This window comes from Glandiceps talaboti, chromosome 23 (genome assembly GCF_964340395.1).
Source record: "Glandiceps talaboti chromosome 23, keGlaTala1.1, whole genome shotgun sequence".
In the NCBI taxonomy this organism is placed as follows: domain Eukaryota; kingdom Metazoa; phylum Hemichordata; class Enteropneusta; family Spengelidae; genus Glandiceps; species Glandiceps talaboti.
In genome coordinates this window covers 826185-842757 of record NC_135571.1, presented here as the reverse complement: position 1 = coordinate 842757, position 16573 = coordinate 826185, and positions in this window count along the sequence as shown.

Genomic DNA, 16573 nt, shown 5'->3' with positions numbered 1-16573 from the left:
TGTATAACTATGTAGCACACTCAGTAATAATTATATATAATTTCCTGGTATTTTGAGTGCTATGTCATCAAGGACGAATGATTCCTTTTGTGTCGTCATTAGGGGAATCATGAGTCCGAGATGACTTAGCACGAATGAGAAATACTGGGAGATTATTTATTTATTATATACATAGACCCACTATTTTTTCTATTATGAAATTTTAAACTGAAATATTTTCAAACGTCAGACCCTGGTAATATGAGGGTCTATGTATATAATAACGACTATAATTTGTTGTTATTGCCAAATAAATATGAGTGACCTGATGTAAATTACAGTCGTAATACCCCATTCACAATCTGAACTTGTACACTAAAATTTTAATCAACGAGATTCTCTTGCATTCTTGTGACGTTCGTGTGAGTCACAAATTGAAACATTGGAAATACAATAATATCCAAATATAGACTACTATTACATAATTAGATTATAAAGCTATTTATTTTTTTCCTTTATCAGTTTAAATTAAGTAGTTGAATTTAATTTGTAATAACGTCTAATTTAGTAACATTCCCTCGACGTAATTTGGTCCTGTCCACGTTCCGTGTCATTACACATTTATATTCAATACTTGGTAATTGCTACACAGACTAATATCACTTGGCTGGAATAAAGGTATATTAACATAGACAATAATTGAAGATTTATTGGAACACTAAATATTAACAATGTGTAATTTTCCAGGACTCATTGACGTGGGAAGATATCTGAATGTATGATTAACAAGGTTATTCCTTGTGATATGGCATCTGGAAATGGAGAAACACTTTGGGCAGAAAGACGACTTTCAGCACAGCTATTAGAAGAACGCTTGTCAACAAGTCCACAACGAAAAAGTAAGATATATACTAATTAGACAATTTATGTTTCGCATTTTACCATCTGTAGCAAGGGGTAAAGTCATAGCTTTGTGTGTGTATGTGTGTGTGTTTGTGGGAGGGGGGTGTGCACTGTGTGTGTCGGGGATGTATGTGTGTGCACTGTGTGTATGCATGTGCACTGTGTGTGTGTGTGTGTGCTGTTGTTGTTGTTGTTAGCTGAATGGACAAGATCAATATCAAAACTACTGTATCAATTGTAACGAAACTCAACATACATCTTGCTGATGATAAACACAAGAAGTTGTTAGGTTTTGGTAAACATCCTGTTTGCATGAATGCCAATTTTTTTATTGTAATTTCAGAAAAGAGTTTGAATAAAAGTTGTAAGGAATGCAATGTCAGACTTATTTGACTGTCTTTCCAAGAGTTCAAACTAGTTCTGAATACACATATTGAGAGTCAATGCATGATTTGAAAACGTGTGGGAAGCTTGAGGGCACACAGATTCCTGCCTGTGAATGTGCTACTTTTCTGCATGAGGTAATTTCCATATTAGGCTTGTAACACTTTCAGTTTGCCCTAGAGGAGAACTGTCTCCTTTTTCCTAAACCTAATCTTTGTTTTCATCAGACCCTGCTTCAGCATGTCATAATTGCCTGCGAAAAAGTAACTTTCTACCTCAACCCCACATACACTTATACACATACATAAATCCCACATTTGCTTCCGGTGTGAGACTATAATTCCATTTTTTTGCTGTCATTCATAAAGTTCCAAGTACATATAAAATTGATTGTTTTCAATTTCTCCAATTACAGATAGTGTATCCGATGCACTGTCTGGTAATAATGCTAAACTTTCACAGTCTCCTCTGGGGAAACATTCTCGAAGTGGAAGCCATGAGATTCTTGGTAGCTCAGAATTGCACAAGAGCGGAACAGTGTACGGTAGTACAGACAAACCTAGTACAATTGCATCATCGAATGACGATAAACCAGCCAAGCAAAACGGCTTCTACAAAATGTATGCCAGTGCGCCAATCAAGCGACTTAAACATCCTGTTGAAAAAAACCTACTAGTATCGTTCATCATAAGTCTTGTGTTTCTAATCACAGCTTTGGTTCTGTTTTGTCCGACATTTGCAATTCTTATTCTTGCGGTACCAATATTTCTAATATGCCGGCGATTTGCTGCTTGTTGTTGTTGCTGCAGTGACAACAGAGTTTGTGCATGCTGTTGTTCCAAGGTGCTGTCCGTAACAGAGGCGCAATGGCTGCACGAAAGTCAGTTCAATAAAATGGTTGTTCAGTGCCTGATTACCATGGAAACCGGTCTTGATGTGATGAGAGTTAGAGATCTTCTGCTAGCAAGGCTCATTTCAGCTGAAAATCGACGTGGCAGAAGACTTTATCCAAGATTTACACAGAAGATTGTGCCAGTTTATTCTGGATACGCTTGGGTTGATGATCCAGACTTTCATATTGATAATCATGTATTCCGGATGCCTACATCTATCAAAACTTCACGTGATTTACAAGTGTATGTAGGGCAAATGGCGGCAAAGGAAATAGATCTTGATCAATCCCCTTGGGATTTACATGTCGCCCTCAACGTTGATGAAGAGAGAGATACAGCATTGCTTTTCCGATTACATCCGTGTTTCACAGACGGCATAAGTCTTTTGAGGATATTCTGTAGATCTGTGTCAGATTTGCATTCATCTCACATTCTCAAGCCACGGTTTGGTGGTGGTGCAATAATCTTTAACGGATTACGAGCTGCCATAGCAGGACCTCTTATATTCTTAGGAAAGCTGCTACAGAGAAAAGATTGTAATTTACTACACGGGCCTACTTTGAGCGGGAAGAAAGTTGTTGCCTGGTCAGATGCAATCAGTTTCCCAGCAGCGTTTCGCGTTAAACAAGTCACAAGGAGTACATTGAATGACGTGATTGCTGCCGCTGTCTCGGGCAGTCTCAGGTACTATATGCAGACGAGAGGAATACCGAATCCATATAACATGCACGCTACTATGCCGATGGATCTCAGGACCGATTCTAGTAACATTTCAATGGGTAATCAGTATGCTATGTTTGATATTAAACTGCCGACAAACACAGAGGGGTCAATCCCGAGGCTTTGGGAAGCTAAACATAATTTGGAAGAGTTAAAAAATTCTGCTGATCCTGTCGTATTGTATGGTGCACTACATATCATGATGACTTTATTGCCAGAGTCAATGTCACAGAAAATAATTCGATTTCTTAATAACAAAATGACTTGTGTGATATCAAATATGCCAGGACCTGATATACCAGTGACATTTGCAGGACGTAAGATAAAAATGATGGTTTATTGGACGCCACCACGTGACCAAGTTGCAGTTAGTATCTGTGCTATGAGTTATGCAGACCAAGTAAGGTTGGCTGTGCTAGCTGATGAAGCTGTAATGCCCGACCCAGAAGTTGTTGCCAATGATTTCAAACGTCAGGTGAGAGACATGAATTTATCAAGTTACAATGAGAGTTTATTACCCCTAAATCACATCCAATACTGATATATATGTTATTTACTCATCTCTAGTAAATGTAACCATTTCTTTGTCTGTGAAAAAGACAGTCCAGAGATTGAAACAAATTTCTTCTGATGAATAATCCCCAAATGGCAGTTTAAAAATTATGTGATGTACGATGTATGAATTCTCTCTCTCTCTCTCTCTCTCTCTCTCTCTCTCTCTCTCTCTCTCTCTCTCTCTCTCTCTCTCTCTCTCTCTCTCTCTCTCTCTCTCTCTCTCTCTCTCTCTCTCTCTCTCTCTCTCTCTCTCTCTCTCTCTCTCTCTCTCTCTCTCTCTCTCTCTCTCTCTGCCAACCTTTCAGCAACAGTGAAGTTGTTTTCATACGCCATTTCCAGTTAATGTACATTATATATACAATATCAACATTTCATATTTGAGAGTAATCGCTGTTCACACCTGTCGTACCTCATGACGTTAGAAGGAGTTTGAAAGATGATCGTGAGAGTATGCAGTGTGCCCTTTGATGCTTTATTGTTAATGCAGTGAATTACCAATTATTTACATTGTTTTCAGATGGAAAACATGTCACATTTACTTGCCAATAGACGGATACCAGGAGAGAGGAGACGAGATTTTGATGAAGATGCTGATGAAGTGAGTGCAGTAACTGTTGCACAGTACATAGTTTGGTCTAATGTCTTGAATGTTTACTGGAATATCACATCAGATTTAGACACTTCACTAAGAGTGCAATTGGTTTTAGTTATAATGTCTGTATTCATTGGTGTAAGGGTTTGGTCAAAATAATGTTAACGATTTTGGTGAGGGAGGGCGCTATTTGAATATCAAATAGTACTTACAGTAACTTAAATCACATCAGAGCTTTTTGTACCCATTAGAATAAGTTTATTTTACTTCTGGTTAAATATTCACATCAAAAAATTTCCCCTAGATTTTACATAAAGTTTAAAACAAGTCAAAATTGTCAGTTTTCTGTGGTAATTTTCACAAAGGTTGTGTATTGCACTGAAAGTGATGTTGACAAATTGTAAATCACAGATTTGTTTTAAACTTTATGTAAAACTGATACAATATTATTAAAATTCTTCAAATATAAAGCTGTCAATGATAAATACTTTTTATATATTTTGCATGAAGGATGACGAAGTGGATCCATTAGAGGACGAGATAGCCAGCCCTCAAGTCAGACATCCATCAGCATCATCAACTATTTCACGGTCTCTTGGAAGAACATCCTCAAAATCACGCCCTCTATCGGCATCATTGGATTCATCGTCCTCAGTGGAAGCTTACTTGTGTAGTCAGGATGCTACGTTACCAGGGCAACAAGAAACAAATATTGACGAATCTGTGAAAAAATTATCAATGGTGTCTAATTTCAGTGACTTGGAACAAGAAATTATAACCGTAGAAACCAGATCTGCATCAGGAACCGTTGTAACCCATGAACAGTTGAAAATGAAGGAGTCGCACTACTCACCAGAAGTTGAAAGAAAATCATGAAACATGGAAAGAAAGTGTTCAAAATTTTCACCAAAATTGAAAGGATACATCCACTTAAATTCAAATAATTTATAATATATAGTGCTTCATAAAATAATTTTTAGATTGAAAATTGGAATTGGTAAAAAATGAGAGATAAGGCCAAAAAAAAGAAAAGGAATTGTTTTTGGTCAGAACATTCTGTCTAAAGTGGTGTGATGATGCATTTTTCGTTTTTTGTATTTTTTTATTATTCTCAACAAACCTGTATGGTAGTTACTACTCTTTTTATTGATACTTTAAAGCAAGAGTGTATGTGGGGCAGATGTCATTTGCTTGTTCATGATTGGCTCTGCAGTTGTCTTCACTGGTGGTAGGGAGTGTTATTTTTGTGTTTCCCCCCAGATGTGCAGAGTGTATGGGCTGGACAAACACATAAAAAAAGACCGATGCAAGGTTATTTAAGTGATGTGCATGCTGACCAGAAACAATTCTTTTTTTCTTTTTTTGGACTAATTGTAAAAATTAAGCTACATTGTATATATATTCATCAGTAAATAATTCCCATGTTAGACTTTGCACTTGTGCTATTTGAAATTTTTCTCCAGATAATGTAAAACACCTCCTTTGTTTACAAGGTGTCATAAGGCATAAGGGAATAGTCATAAACTGCAGGGGTGAGGGCTGTTGTCAGACAGTCGGTGCATATTAAGAAAGATAAACCTTCCTCAAGACTTTGCACGAAAATACTCCCCTTGACATTGGAATATCTGTGATTGAAAATATGATTGCATGAAAATTAGTGACCTTCCCCAAACACTTGCACAATAAACAGCTGGCAAACCTCCCAGATAAGCATTGGGCCCCTCCCCCTGCAATTCTTGGCCAGTCCCTAACATGAAATCCGTGTTGTCAAAATTGTAGTCATCGTAACATTTTAAGTTACAGAGTTGTTGTGTAATAAAATATGTGATGTAATTAGATATCAGTCCCCAATATTTTTCTTCATTCAGCCATGCAAGGAAAATATGAGTGACCTAAGGGGGCCATGTAATTACAAGTCACGTGACCAGTAGTAATAAAACCCTTAGGTCACAAGTATTTCAAGTTGAATGAAGAAAAATATTGAAGAATAATAGAATTATACCTCCTCAAACATAATTAATGAAAATAATGATGATTTAGAACATTTTGACTCATTTTTCTAGCACCACAGAACCATGTGACGTAGACATGGGTTGTGGTGATGTAAAACGACCAGGATCTATTATCTATATTTTCTGTTCAAATACAATAAATTTGCTTGTGCATGGTATATTGTACATAATACATTCATGCATTAAGTGTACATGTTTTAAACAGGACACTTTTTTAAAATGTAGTAAACAATTTTAATCAAACTCTATTGTGCAGTATATTCGGTTCACAGGGATCAATACTAATATCTAAGTCATTTCAATGTAACCTTTAACCTTTGACCTGATTTTATTACATTACATAAATCACACGTCTTTGACATAAGATATATTATATTACTAATTATTAAAAAGCAGGGTCCTTAGCAACATGTGATAGTATTGGCTTTAAAGTTTTACCACCTGTAACTAGAGTATTATCAGGGGTGAACAAATCCACTGGTCCTGGGTCCGGGACGAGTGATTTTTTTGGGTGGACCACACAAATTTTACCTTGTCTGGTCCGTCGGACCAGTACCTTACTGTTAATAACTATGTTAAAAAGTCGTCTGAATATACAGATTCATAGGTAAGATTTCATGTTTCACATTAGTGGGACCTTGGACCACTGATTCTTTCAGCAGGACCACTGGATTTTTTAAGGCACTGGTCTGGGGACCACCAGTTCACAAAATGATTTGTTGACCCCTGATTATTATTTTGATCAGACAACCACAAAACATTCACTGAAACTTATCAAAATAATAATAATTAGACATTGTAAGTATTAATTAGTAGTCTATTGTATTCACAATTAGTACACCAACAGGTTGAAATCGTAATCATATTGGGGCTCTGGTTTTTTTATTCGGACCTCGCAATCAATTTGATTGGATTTATTGTAACATATTACTTGTACAGCTACACAAAATACATTATATAAGATCTGAATCTGGATACATAATTGGGACCACCTCCTATAGGAGCATCACGCCAATGGCTGTATAATACTACTAGTAAGTCATTATATGAAACAAAACAGTTCTAAAAAAAACTATTTCAGACAGATTTAAGGAAAATTCTATTGATTTCAGTGCATTGGCTTTAACAGTTAGTCTATTTAGGAATATTTAATCAACAAATGGTTACTTGTGTCTCCTTAGAAATAATTAATTAGCTACGTATTAATTTAATGTAATAATCAAATTTTACCTTAAAGGGCACTATATACTTGCCAATCTATATTTTGTAGCATTTTTGAAATTTTCAAAAATGTTTTGAGTCACAATAAATGATGTGTTCGACTAAGTCGATAGTACTGTATGGATTAAATATGTGACATTTAATTCATATAAAATGGTTCGATAAACGGGTATTTATTAGTTGATCTGTTATATCAGGTTTAATGAGATTGTTTATTACATGTATTATGCTTCGATGTCTGCTTCGATGTCTGATCGACACTTCCCAACATGTATCAACAAGCCAACATTTCCACGAATACAATTTTCTAAAAATTCAACTATTTTCAAAACAGAGTGACAGATTTCTTTCCTGTATATTCATGATACCGTAGTTCAACATTAGGTGGTAAGAAATCTTTAAAACTCTCTAATGGCAGTTTCATAGGCGCTGTATGAGCTCTGTGAGTGTGTTACATGGTCAAAGTCATCTAGCATAAGGCCAAGAAAAAATAAAGAATTGTTTCTGGTCATCTGGTCAGGACAGTTTGTCTAAAATGGTGTGACGACGCACTTATTTTTTTATCCTCAAACCTGTCACTCAGTCTACTAGTTATGGCAGTTACTGTTCATTTTATTTAGTACTTTAAAGCAAGTGTGTATGTGGGGGCAGATGTCATTTGCTTGTTCATGATTGACTGTGGAGTTGTCTTCACTGAAGTAGGGAGGGTTATTTTTGTGTTTCCCCACAGATCTGCAGAGTGCATGGGCTTGACAAACACAAAAAAAAAGACCGATGCGGAGGTATTTAAGTGATACACGTGCTGACCAAAAACAATTCTTTTTTCTTTTTTGCCTAATGAGCACATCTTAATCCGACCCCTATTTATATGAATTCTAGGCTTTTTTAATCCAAAAATTTATGAAAAGTTGAACCCCCTCCCCCCAATCAAAACCTATTTGCCTGTAATAATAAATATTCTCAGTGTTACATAAAAAAATATCAAAATATAATACATTCCTTATCAACTATTTATTTACAGGAAAAGACAGACACACATACACTCATATTATTTACATATGATTTATATTTAAAATGCACCTCAAGGTAAAAGTTCTTGAAATCTTTTCAACCCATGCTATATTAAATTGTTCCTGGTCTTTCTAAAATAAAATAAAATGGTGAAAGAAATTTGTGGGTTCTCTGTCTTCTGAAGGAAATGGACAAACTTTAAATTGTTGTCAAGGGTAACACGTATTTGGCAGCCATATTGGATTCTAAATTAGCATCATTTTGACCTCTATTTTAAAAAAAATTGGACATTGTGACCTCAGATTTTATTTCTTGATTTTAGCAGAGTATGATTTTGAGTTTTCTTATTAATAAACAATTTAAGTATCTTCAAAACATAAATTTTTCGTTTACAACACCTATAATTCTACACTGTTGTATCAGAACTAACTTTCTATTAATATCCTATAACTTAGTTAGAAATATCTGATCAACTCTGATAATTGTTAACCCCTTGTAACTCTTGCACAGAGTAGGTTTTAAATTTCACCTGGTATGTTAATGCACAAATCCTATTTCATACATTTTTCAGATTCTATGAATTGTATAATATGCATGCCTTGGGCAGCTATGTTAAGCATGTTAACTAAAACATTTAGTCGTAACGTGTCATTTTTTTAATAAAATACAAATATTTCAACTGACTTGTATATTTCTGTCACACTATCAAACAAGAGGCTTTTTTTAAAAAACAACAACTAGGTGTTAATAGGTTTAACAAGATTCTATGTCGAAAATGAGCCAAAGGCTTAGAAAGGAAAGTCAATCCCTAAAAAGGATAGACTAGGTGTACCAGTAATCAACACAAGATGTACTGCCATGGCAACCTTAAACTGAGACAATCATTAAAAATATTTTGAAAGTTTTACAAACATTTTTCAACATACTACATTCTTGTGGTATGTAGAGTAAATCTTGTGTGTATAGATCATCATCTCTGTCCGTTTTCTCCTTCAAGAGTTTGGTAGTGATTAATTGTTTAATTGAATGCCAAACAGCAAGTGTATTTGATGGTAAATGTGAGTGAAGAACACTCTGTACCGTACATATAACTCATTAATATTAAAATACTGCACTAACTTCATTCTAATATGTCACCCATAAACTATGGAACTCTTTGCCACTTGATATTCAGCAAGCCTCCACTGAGCCTGGATAATGTTTCAAAACAAAACTGAAGACTTATTTGTTCGCCATAGCATATGGTGTGCTTTAGCCATTCAGTGCTACTGAACAGAATATTGCTCTGGAAATCGCCACTATAGAAATTTGATTGATTGATTGATTGATTGATTGATTACCCTCCTGTGTACACAGATGTAAATATATGGATGCGTTAATATCTACTAATCATCAGTATTGTGGTTCTTATCTCGTTGATTTTCACTTAAACTGATTGTCAAAATCGCTGGCCCATGTCATCCTTCTTATGAGTATTTGCTATTTACAACCAAAATACGTGTAAGTAAGTAAGTCTTCTGCAAAAGATTCTTTAAGACCTTTTAGGATATGTGGATGAATTAACAGTATTTAGTAGACTAGTACATTGAGTTACAGTAACTGTTAAGAATTGTATTTCTTTAAAACATAGTATATATCTTGGTCTATAAGATATGTAAATACATTCGATATTTAAAAAAAAATAACTTATAATATTACTTGTATTTAATATTATTATGTAAAATATTGTACACCTTTTATTTGCAAATAAACGTCATTTATTTGAAAAGTGTTATTAATGTGTTAATGAAACCATGTATAAGATATGTGGTTCCATGTGAAAAACAAACAACCCAGCAATATTGAAACTTTATTGACATGATTATAGTAGAATTATATGAACTCGGGTATTACTGTTAGTTTGATGTAAGTGTCAAGGATTTTTGTATGTAAATCAGGGACTGTTTACTTTGTATGTATTAAAGTACGCTACACAGCTATATAAAATCCACATGCCTGTGACAGGTTTGACCTAGCTGTCACATGCATGTTGTAGGCATGTCACAGGCCTGATAGAACTGGCCTGAATCCATAAGCCTTCACAGGCCCTGTTGGTCATACCTGTCACGGGCCTGATAGAACTCTGAGTTCTTCACAGGTCTGATGGAATGAACCTGCCACAGGCCTGCTTGCATAAGCCTTCACAGGTTGGTCTTACCTGTAGCTGGCCTGTCACAGACCTGTTTCAGATCTGATAAATTTTAGCTGACGTAGTATTAAGTTTAAGCTATCCTGTTATACTACAAATACCAGATGACACAGTAAATTTACTGTAAATGTAAATGTTGTGTAGAAATTGCTTTGGTGTACACTCATAAACATGATACTTAGGTATGCGTTGACTCATCAAATTCTATATTATCGTTCAATCTGTGCCAGGAATCTGTGGTCCTCACAATGCTTGTTCTCATCATATTCTATATTATCGTTCAATCTGTGCCAGGAATCTGTGGTCCTCACAATGCTTGTTCTCATCATATTCTATAGTATCGTTCAATCTGTGCCAGGAATCTGTGGTCCTCACAATGCTTGTTCTCATCAAATTCTATATTATCATTCAATCTGTGCTGGGAATCTGTGGTCCTCACAATGTTTGTTCTCATCATATTCTATAGTATCGTTCAATCTGTGCCAGGAATCTGTGGTCCTCACAATGATTGTTCTTGGAGATAAAGGAATTGCTGTGTTTTCTTTTGAATTTGTAGGTGTCTTCACAGACCACCCGGAACAGACAGATGTAAGTTACCAAAATGAAGTCATTTCTTGCATATCACAGACACTTAAGTTTATATCAATTTATACCAATTTCCATTAACTCATGTACACAGTCAGGTAATATAATATTTTACCCAGGCCTCAGACCCTGGGGCACCCCCTTCTAATTAAATTGGCAAATCGTTTCAAACCACACAATCAATTTCAAAGCCAGTATGTAGTAGTATGTAGTGCTATGAATATAATGCCAGTAGTGAGGAAAAAATAATTCTTTTGTTGACAATTTATTTTATATTAGTGCCATGCATTTACTGGAGCGAAAATTCCTCCATTTCTCAGATTTGACGTTTTTTTTAGGAGTACTGTATTTTATTAGGAGTTCAAAACAGATCCATTAAAACTAAAATCGTTTTTGTAGGATGATCTCAAATAGCTCATTTAAACCCTCACCCCATAATTAAAAGACTTTAGATAGTTTTTCCTGAACTATTGAACTTTTGATCTTGCCCCGTAGTATAATGGAATTAGAAAGACATCAATATTGTCAATCCCAGGAGTATGAATTACACAATATCAAATTCTTTATTCTGACTAGTATCAAAATAACTAACGTACTTAATAGACTAAACTGCTATATTACAAGACTTTCAGCATTTCAATGAAATAACCTATCAACAAATACAATATAAATATTCACTAGTTGAAGAGACATCACTACAGATGTAATATATTATTCACGACCTAATCTTTCCATAAATAATGTTTTGATTATCTCATATAATAATGACAAATGCAGTCTCATCCCAAAAATGAACACAAAATTGGGGAAATTTGCGATTTCCTATACTGATACTGTATTTTGGAACAGTTTATCTCTTGATCTTTAGAGTTAAGTCATCTAGAAGTGATTTTCGCTTCTCACTTCAGGAATTTCTTTTTTTTTTTTTTTTTTTTTTTTTTTTTGGTTAATTATTATCATCTTTATTTTGCAACCAAACACAAAGTGGTGGTTGAAATCATACAATTTAAAATCGCAAATACACAGGAAAACACAGACTAAAAGAGTACAGACAGCAAGGCTAAAATGTTTAAGAATGATTCCTAATGAAATGTTAAAAAGCTAAAGAAAGGTAAGACATAAAAAAATACTGATTACTCTTAAAAAGGTCTATACAAGCTCAAAACATTCTGTCAAGCCATCATTGGTAATTGTACAAAGCGTATGGTATGAAACTGTTTTTGAATCGTTCGGTTCTACATCTAGGAATACTATATTTTTTTGAGTGACGGGTCTTCCTTGTTGAGGTTGGATTGATCAAGTAATTTAATTTGTCATTACTAATACATATTTTCCCAAAAAATGATTGGCATATTGTATCTCTCCTCTGTGTTAGAGTTTTGATATTGGTAGGGACACATTCCTATATAAGCTATGAGCAATGTCTGATTCTTAATTTCTGTCTACATGTATACTGCCCTCAGTAAAACTAAACAAATTCAAAATTAATGTACAAATGTTACACTGCCAGTATCCTAGGAGACAGACTGGACTACTCAGCTTTGCTATTTTCCATTCTCCCTTCACCCTTTTTACCCAATGTCTTTTTCAATGCTGTAACAAATAGGTAATAAATAAATAATAATGATGGTGATACAATACTCTAGCACTAACTTAGTCATAATAACACACATACAGTGCATGCAGCTATTGTAGAAGTTTCCTCTTGTTCAGTGGACCAGTCTCCATTTTCCTTTGTATCCGATATCTTGAAAGAACAAAAAAAATGTCCACTCAAACCCAGATGTCCACTTTTTGGTTTTTCACACATTGAGTAAATTTTGTCTTAGTGACATTTGGTGTTTTTTGGGGGAAATTCCAAACTTTTTACAGAAAAGGTATAGATATATGTGTTGTTGAAACAGCAAGCAAAGTTCAAGTGATTGGAGCAAATGCAGAACTAGATTAAGCACTCAAATATACAAACAATGACGTGGTGCTACTAAATAAAGAACTCTTACGAAATATGCCAGGTCGTAATTAAATAAAATGAAACATTTTCACCCAATGAAAACACTGTTATGCAACATTGAATAATTCCTGTGATGGGTCCAATATTTGTTCTGACAAGATCCATCCATGCATAATGAGTTTTGGAAATAAGTTAATTGCAGTATTGTAAGTCTATACCCTCCTGCATAAACCTTGTGAAATATACCACAATGTGTCACCAAAAGATTCTTTATGCCCGCATGTAGTTCTCTATATATAGGTGTGTAAAACTTAAGGTCACACGTACCAATACCTCATCCCTATAATGACATCCTGTGCCACCGAGCAGTTCAACCCTATATAAATTTCAGTGCTAAAGTCTGGCATAGGTGAAGAATGTGTAGCTGAACAGTTACTCAAAAGTATACAATTTAAAGCTAGTGGGAATAGCTAATGTCCTGCTATTGTGATTGCCTTTCAGTGCACATAGGTCAATTAAACAAGGTATTTCCAAAGTCTGAAAGTACATCTTGGAGTATTGATGTACTAATTTTGATTCACATTTCACTGACATCCCTACTGTCCTAGTATAATGTAGATATTTTCACTGACATCCCTACTGTCCTAGTATAATGTAGATATTTTCACTGACATCCCTACTGTCCTAGTATAATGTAGATATTTTCACTGACATCCCTACTGTCCTAGTATAATGTAGATATTTTCACTGACATCCCTACTGTCCTAGTATAATGTACATATTTTCACTGACATCCCTACTGTCCTAGTATAATGTACATATTTTCATAGATATTTAGTTTTGTTTTCACTGCCCTCTTTATATTTTGTCATGTATTTATTATAAATGTTATTTACAGTGTCTAAGGAGACAGACTTGATTAGCAAGTAGCTATTTTCTGGTCTCCTTTTACCTACCTCAAAAATGTATTATTTATTTTATCTACAAATGTAAATTTAATAAGTAGGTAATAAAGAAGATATACTAGTATTTCAATCATGTCATCAAGAACTGCAAATTAAGCTGAGGAAATTTGAGTTTGTATACGTCCATTATTTGTCTCATGTTTCTGTCTATATCATTTTTAAAACTGAGAAAGGTTCATAAACATTAATGTGTATTTATTTCGAAAGAGATCATAGCTTGAACTTTTTATTACTATATTGTCTGTACAATGCCTGCTTTATTCACAAAAATGTCTAATTGCATATACCAGCTAGGACAACAGGTCATCAGTGGAATCTCTTGATGAGACTTGTCTAGATATAGTCCATTAATTTAGTAAAATATGCAAGGGAGAGAAGCTGATGGTACAAGGAAGAGTAAACACAAACTACATTGTATGACCCAGGAGATTGCTGTTCTGGGCATAATATCGATATCTTTATTCCCAGTTTTGTACATGTAATAGTGCGGCTTTTGAGATGATTGCCATTCATTACTAATAATGTGAACATAACATGTTTGGGTTTTCCTGTAAATGAAACTCAGGCCACATCAGGAACAATTCATGAAATATGCAAATTGGGAAATGATATATTCAGCTGTACTACTATTTGTGAGCACCTTAATCAATGAAATATGCAAATTAGGAGATAATATATTCAGCTGTACTACCATTTGTGAGCTCCTTCAATAATGAATGAAATATGCAAATTAGGAGATAATATATTCAGCTGTACTGCTATTTGTATGCTCCTTCAATAATCAAGTGAAATATGCAAATTAGGAGATAATATATTCAGCTGTACTACTATTTGTGAGCTCCTTCAATAATCAAGTGAAATATGCAAATTAGGAGATAATATATTCAGCTGTACTGCTATTTGTATGCTCCTTCAATAATCAAGTGAAATATGCAAATTAGGAGATAATATATTCAGCTGTACTACTATTTGTGAGCTCCTTAGTGAAACATGCAAATTGGGAAATAATATATTCAGCTGTACTGCTATTTGCATGCATTTTAATCAAAATTTCGCAAAATTTACCACAATCATTTATAGCATTCAGATCAAGTGTAAAAGTATACTGTTTCATTTGCTAATTGACCACATTAGAAAGGCCACAAGCTAGGCTTGTAAATAAACCAATTGAAACAGTATACTTTTACACTTGATAATTAATGAGTGTAGCACATAGAGAAAGTGCTTTACTTCAGTGTTACTCTTTGTAATATGCCTACAATAGTTATACCCTGCAAAATGTGTATCTCTATTTCTGGTAAGTATAACCCAAGGTCATCCAAGTAATGTTTATTAGTTCATCAGACTCTAGCTTGCACAATGCAAAGACTTAAAATACGATGACATTATTGGAATATGTTTGACTGAGTCAGACTTCATGATATCTGTAGAGATATGTCCTGTCTAAAGCTTAGATAATTAAACACAGCTATTGCCACATTATGCCGCAAGATGTTTAAGTTAAACAAATTACAACATTAATAGTGATCAGAAATATACTTGTTGATGTCCTGATATCAAATTTGCATAAATTGAAGAAACCTTCAAACTAACTTAGTTATTTTGTGAAGGTCTGTCCTTTTGTCTGTCAATGATTGTCAATGATATGCTATTAGGTTAATACATAGATTGCAGGGTACTTTTCTAATCTACTAATATGAAGGTGTTAATATGTCAGGATGGGAATTGGGTCCTCTGGTCAGCTCTGGTAGGGGTGGGATCCCAATGAAATCACCAACTTTTAGAACTATTTCACTATATATATATATATATATATATATATATATATATATATATATATATATATATATATATATATATATATATATATATATATATATATATATATATATATATATATATATATATATATATATATATATATATATATATATATATATATATATATATATATATATAACTCGGTGAGTATCAATCTGCTAAGACAGTGCTCTATACCGCAGTGGCAGAGCGTAATAGTTTTGGTAGTACTGGAACTCTTTCTTGGGTGTAACTCGGAGTTTCACGCATATTGCGATCATCAGACACCTGTCTGATGATCGCAATATGCGTGAAACTCCGAGTTACACCCAAGAAAGAGTTCCAGTACTACCAAAACTATATATATATATATATATATATATATATATATATATATATATATATATATATATATATATATATATATATATATATATATATATATATATATATATATATATATATATATATATATATATATATATATATATATATATATATATATATATATGGGACTTGTTGAATAGGTAGTAGTGTTTGAAGTTGGTCTTACTTCCAATCCCAAATTAAAATGCTAATAAGTGCCGTTTCAGTGTGTCTAGCGCACATTCTTCAAGCTATGACAAACACGATTACTAGCAAATGAACTACTATATAATTTATGTGAGACATATCAACTGCAGATACAACATCTTATGATCATTGGATATCAAGAAGTGCAATTGTGTTTGTATCATCAATACAATATCACCTGTGTGTGTGTGTGTGTGTGATATGCTTACAATGACCTATGACATTAGTTGTAAATCACGCG